We start from the raw sequence: 6,436 nt of genomic DNA, 5'->3' as shown, positions 1-6,436 counted from the left end.
ACATCCCAGTACATGCCACTTTCCTCCAAGTAAATCCCAGTTCCCTCCCACTACATCCAAGTTCCCTCCCACTTCCCTCTAAGTACATCCCAGTACTTCACAGTTCACTCCCAGTACATCCCAGTTCCCCCTCGGTACATAACAGTTCCCTCCCAGTACACCCCAGTACATCCCAGTTCCCTCCCAGTATGTCCCACTACATCCCAGTTCCCTCCCAGTCCATCCCAGTTCCCTCCCAGTAAATCCCAATTCCCAACACTTTCCACCCAGTACATCCCAGTTCCCTCCCAGTACATCCCAGTTCCCTCTAAGTACATCCCAGTACTTCACAGTTCCCTCCCAGTTCACTCCCAGTTCCCTCCCAGTACATCCCAGTTCCCTCTAAGTACATCCCAATACTTCATAGTTCCCTCCCAGAACGTCCCAGTACGTCCCAGTTCCCCTCAGTACATAACACTTCCCTCCCAGTACATACCAGTACATCCCAGTGTCCTCACAGTACATCCCAGTTCCCTCCCAGTACATCCCAGTTCTCTCCCAGTTCACTCCCAGTACACAACAGTTACCTCCCAGTACATCCCAGTACATCCCAGTAGATCCTGGTACATCCCAAATCCCTGCCAGTTCCACCCGGTACAACCCAGTACAAGCCTGTACATCCTAGTTCCTCCACTGTACATCCCAGGGCATCCCCGCACATTGTAGTGCCTCCCAGTACATCCCAGTTCCCTCCCAGTACTGGGAGGGACCTGGGATGTACTGGGAGGGAACTGGGACGTACTGGGAGGGAACTGGGATGTACTGGGATGTAATGGGACGGAACTGGGATGTATTGGGAGGCACTGGGAAAGAAGTGGTAGTGAACCGGGAGGGAATTGGGATGTACTGGGATGAACTGGTAGGAAACTGGGATGTACTGGCATGGAACGGGGATGTATTGGGATGTACAGGAACAGAACTGGAATGTACAGCGATGTATTGGCATGTACTGGCAGCGAGCTGGGATTTACTGGGATGTACTGGGAGGAAACTGGGATATACTGGGAGGAAACTGGGATATACTGGGAGGCATTGGGAGGGAAGTGGGTGTCAACTGGGACATTCCAGTTTCCTCCCAGTACATCCCAGTTCCCTACCAGTGCAGCCCAGTACATCCCAGTTCCCTCCCAGTCCGTCCCAATCCCCTCCCAGTACATCCCAGTTCCCTGCCAGTATGTCCCAGTACATCCCAGTTCCCTCCCAGTACATACCAGTTCCCTCCCAGTACATCCCAGTTCCCTCCCAGTTCCCTCCCACTACATCCCAGTACATCCCAGTTCCCTCCCAGTACATACCAGTTCCCTCCCAGTACATCCCAGTTCCCTCCCGGTACATCCCAGTTCCCACCCAGTACATCCTACTACATACCAGTTCCCTCCCAGTTCACTCCCAGTACATCCCAGTACTTCACAGTTCCCTCCCAGTACATCCCAGTTCCCCTCAGTACATAACACTTCCCTCCCAGTACATACCAGTACATCCCAGTGTCCTCACAGTAAGTCCCAGTTCCCTCCCAGTTCACTCCCAGTACATAACAGTTACCTCCCAGTACATCCCAGTAGATCCTGGTACATCCCAAATCCCTGCCAGTTCCACCCGGTACAACCCAGTACAAGCCTGTACATCCTAGTTCCTCCACAGTACATCCCAGGGCATCCCCGCACATTGTAGTGCCTCCCAGTACATCCCAGCTCTCTCCCAGTACTGGGAGGGAACTGGGACGTACTGGGAGGGAACTGGGATGTACTGGGATGTAATGGGACGGAACTGGGATGTATTGGGAGGCACTGGGAAAGAAGTGGTAGTGAAACGGGAGGGAATTGGGATGTACGGGGATGAACTGGTAGGAAACTGGGATGTACTGGCATGGAACGGGGATGTATTGGGATGTACAGGAACGGAACTGGAATGTACTGCGATGTACTGGGATGTACTGGGAGCAAACTGGGATTTACTGGGATGTACTGGGAGGAAACTGGGATATACTGGGAGGAAACTGGGATATACTGGGAGGCATTGGGAGGGAAGTGGGTGTCAACTGGGACATTCCAGTTTCCTCCCAGTACATCCCAGTTCCCTACCAGTGCAGCCCAGTACATCCCAGTTCCCTCCCAGTCCGTCCCAATCCCCTCCCAGTACATCCCAGTTCCCTGCCAGTATGTCCCAGTACATCCCAGTTCCCTCCCAGTACATACCAGTTCCCTCCCAGTACATCCCAGTTCCCTCCCAGTTCCCTCCCACTACATCCCAGTACATCCCAGTTCCCTCCCAGTACATACCAGTTCCCTCCCAGTACATCCCAGTTCCCTCCCGGTACATCCCAGTTCCCACCCAGTACATCCTACTACATACCAGTTCCCTCCCAGTTCACTCCCAGTACATCCCAGTACTTCACAGTTCCCTCCCAGTACGTCCCAGTTCTCTCTAAGTACATAACACTTCCCTCCCAGTACATAACAGTACATCCCAGTGTCCTCACAGTACGTCCCAGTTCCCTCCCAGTACATCCCAGTTCCCTACCAGTACATAACAGTTACCTCCCTGTTCCTTCCCAGTACATAACAGTTACCTCCCAGTACATCCCAGTAGATCCTGGTACATCCCAAATCCCTGCCAGTTCCACCCGGTACAACCCAGTACAAGCCTGTACATCCTAGTTCCTCCACAGTACATCCCAGGGCATCCCCGCACATTGTAGTGCCTCCCAGTACATCCCAGCTCCCTCCCAGTACTGGGAGGGACCTGGGATGTACTGGGAGGGACCTGGGATGTACTGGGAGGGAACTGGGATGTACTGGGATGTAATGGGACGGAACTGGGATGTAATGGGACGGAACTGGGATGTAATGGGACGGAACTGGGAAAGAAGTGGTAGTGAACCGGGAGGGAATTGGGATGTACGGGGATGAACTGGTAGGGAACTGGGATGTACTGGCATGGAACGGGGATGTATTGGGATGTACAGGAACAGAACTGGAATGTACAGCGATGTATTGGCATGTACTGGCAGCGAGCTGGGATTTACTGGGATGTACTGGGAGGAAACTGGGATATACTGGGAGGAAACTGGGATATACTGGGAGGCATTGGGAGGGAAGTGGGTGTCAACTGGGACATTCCAGTTTCCTCCCAGTACATCCCAGTTCCCTACCAGTGCAGCCCAGTACATCCCAGTTCCCTCCCAGTCCGTCCCAATCCCCTCCCAGTACATCCCAGTTCCCTGCCAGTATGTCCCAGTACATCCCAGTTCCCTCCCAGTACATACCAGTTCCCTCCCAGTACATCCCAGTTCCCACCCAGTACATCCTACTACATACCAGTTCCCTCCCAGTTCACTCCCAGTACATCCCAGTACTTCACAGTTCCCTCCCAGTACATCCCAGTACGTCCCAGTTCCCCTCAGTACATAACACTTCCCTCCCAGTACATACCAGTACATCCCAGTGTCCTCACAGTACGTCCCAGTTCCCTCCCAGTACATCCCAGTTCCCTACCAGTACATCCCAGTTCCCTCCCTGTTCCTTCCCAGTACATAACAGTTTCCTCCCAGTACATCACAGTAGATCCTGGTACATCCCAAATCCCTGCCAGTTCCACCCGGTACAACCCAGTACAAGCCTGTACATCCTAGTTCCTCCACAGTACATCCCAGGGCATCCCCGCACATTGTAGTGCCTCCCAGTACATCCCAGTTCCCTCCCAGTACTGGGAGGGACCTGGGATGTACTGGGAGGGAACTGGGACGTACTGGGAGGGAACTGGGATGTACTGGGATGTAATGGGACGGAACTGGGATGTAATGGGACGGAACTGGGAAAGAAGTGGTAGTGAACCGGGAGGGAACTGGAATGTATGGGGATGAACTGGTTGGGAACTGGGATGTACTGGCATGGAACGGGGATGTATTGGGATGTACAGGAACGGAACTGGAATGTACTGCGATGTACTGGGATGTACTGGCAGCGAGCTGGGATTTACTGGGATGTACTGGGAGGAAACTGGGATATACTGGGAGGCACTGGGAGGGAAGTGGGTGTCAACTGGGACATTCCAGTTTCCTCCCAGTACATCCCAGTTCCCTACCAGTGCATCCCAGTACATCCCAGATCCCTCCCAGTACATCCCAGTTCCCTCCCAGTCCGTCCCAGTACATCCCAGTACATCCCAGTTCCCTCACAGTACATCCCAGTTCCCTCACAGTTCACACACAGTTCACTCCCAGTTCCATTCCAGTACATCCCAGTACATGCCACTTTCCTCCAAGTAAATCCCAGTTCCCTCCCACTACATCCAAGTTCCCTCCCACTTCCCTCTAAGTACATCCCAGTACTTCACAGTTCACTCCCAGTACATCCCAGTTCCCCCTCGGTACATAACAGTTCCCTCCCAGTACACCCCAGTACATCCCAGTTCCCTCCCAGTATGTCCCACTACATCCCAGTTCCCTCCCAGTCCATCCCAGTTCCCTCCCAGTAAATCCCAATTCCCAACACTTTCCACCCAGTACATCCCAGTTCCCTCCCAGTACATACCAGTTCCCTCCCAGTACATCCCAGTACTTCACAGTTCCCTCCCAGTTCCCTCCCAGTACATCCCAGTTCCCTCTAAGTACATCCCAATACTTCATAGTTCCCTCCCAGCACGTCCCAGTACGTCCCAGTTCCCCTCAGTACATAACACTTCCCTCCCAGTACATACCAGTACATCCCAGTGTCCTCACAGTACATCCCAGTTCCCTACCAGTACATCCCAGTTCTCTCCCAGTTCACTCCCAGTACATAACAGTTACCTCCCAGTACATCCCAGTACATCCCAGTAGATCCTGGTACATCCCAAATCCCTGCCAGTTCCACCCGGTACAACCGAGTACAAGCCTGTACATCCTAGTTCCTCCACGGTACATCCCAGGGCATCCCCGCACATTGTAGTGCCTCCCAGTACATCCCAGTTCCCTCCCAGTATTGGGAGGGACCTGGGATGTACTGGGAGGGAACTGGGACGTACTGGGATGTAATGGGACGGAACTGGGATGTATTGGGAGGCACTGGGAAAGAAGTGGTAGTGAACCGGGAGGGAACTGGGATGTACGGGGATGAACTGGTAGGAAACTGGGATGTACTGGCATGGAACGGGGATGTATTGGGATGTACAGGAACAGAACTGGAATGTACAGCGATGTATTGGCATGTACTGGCAGCGAGCTGGGATTTACTGGGATGTACTGGGAGGAAACTGGGATATACTGGGAGGAAACTGGGATATACTGGGAGGCATTGGGAGGGAAGTGGGTGTCAACTGGGACATTCCAGTTTCCTCCCAGTACATCCCAGTTCCCTACCAGTGCAGCCCAGTACATCCCAGTTCCCTCCCAGTCCGTCCCAATCCCCTCCCAGTACATCCCAGTTCCCTGCCAGTATGTCCCAGTACATCCCAGTTCCCTCCCAGTACATACCAGTTCGCTCCCAGTACATCCCAGTTCCCTCCCAGTTCCCTCCCACTACATCCCAGTTCCCTCCCAGTACATACCAGTTCCCTCCCAGTACATCCCAGTTCCCACCCAGTACATCCTACTACATACCAGTTCCCTCCCAGTTCCCTCTAAGTACATCCCAATACTTCATAGTTCCCTCCCAGCACGTCCCAGTACGTCCCAGTTCCCCTCAGTACATAACACTTCCCTCCCAGTACATACCAGTACATCCCAGTGTCCTCACAGTACGTCCCAGTTCCCTCCCAGTACATCCCAGTTCCCTCCCAGTTCACTACCAGTACACAACAGTTACCTCCCAGTACATCCCAGTAGATCCTGGTACATCCCAAATCCCTGCCAGTTCCACCCGGTACAACCCAGTACAAGCCTGTACATCCTAGTTCCTCCACAGTACATCCCAGGGCATTCCCGCACATTGTAGTGCCTCCCAGTGCACTGGGAGGGAACTGGGACGTACTGGGAGGGACCTGGGATGTACTGGGATGTAATGGGACGGAACTGGGATGTATTGGGAGGCACTGGGAAAGAAGTGTTAGTGAACCGGGAGGGAATTGGGATGTACGGGGATGAACTGGTAGGAAACTGGGATGTACTGGCATGGAACGGGGATGTATTGGGATGGACAGGAACAGAACTGGAATGTACAGCGATGTATTGGGATGTACTGGCAGCGAGCTGGGATTTACTGGGATGTACTGGGAGGAAACTGGGATATACTGGGAGGAAACTGGGATATACTGGGAGGCATTGGGAGGGAAGTGGGTGTCAACTGGGACATTCCAGTTTCCTCCCAGTACATCCCAGTTCCCTACCAGTGCAGCCCAGTACATCCCAGATCCCTCCCAGTCCCTCCCAGTACATCCCAGTTCCCTCACAGTACATCCCAGTTCCCTCTACGTACATCCC

This window comes from Phalacrocorax aristotelis, unplaced genomic scaffold, assembly GCF_949628215.1.
Source record: "Phalacrocorax aristotelis unplaced genomic scaffold, bGulAri2.1 scaffold_39, whole genome shotgun sequence".
NCBI lineage: Eukaryota > Metazoa > Chordata > Aves > Suliformes > Phalacrocoracidae > Phalacrocorax > Phalacrocorax aristotelis.
The sequence above is the reverse complement of the archived record's forward strand: the minus strand, read 5'-3'. Positions refer to the sequence as shown.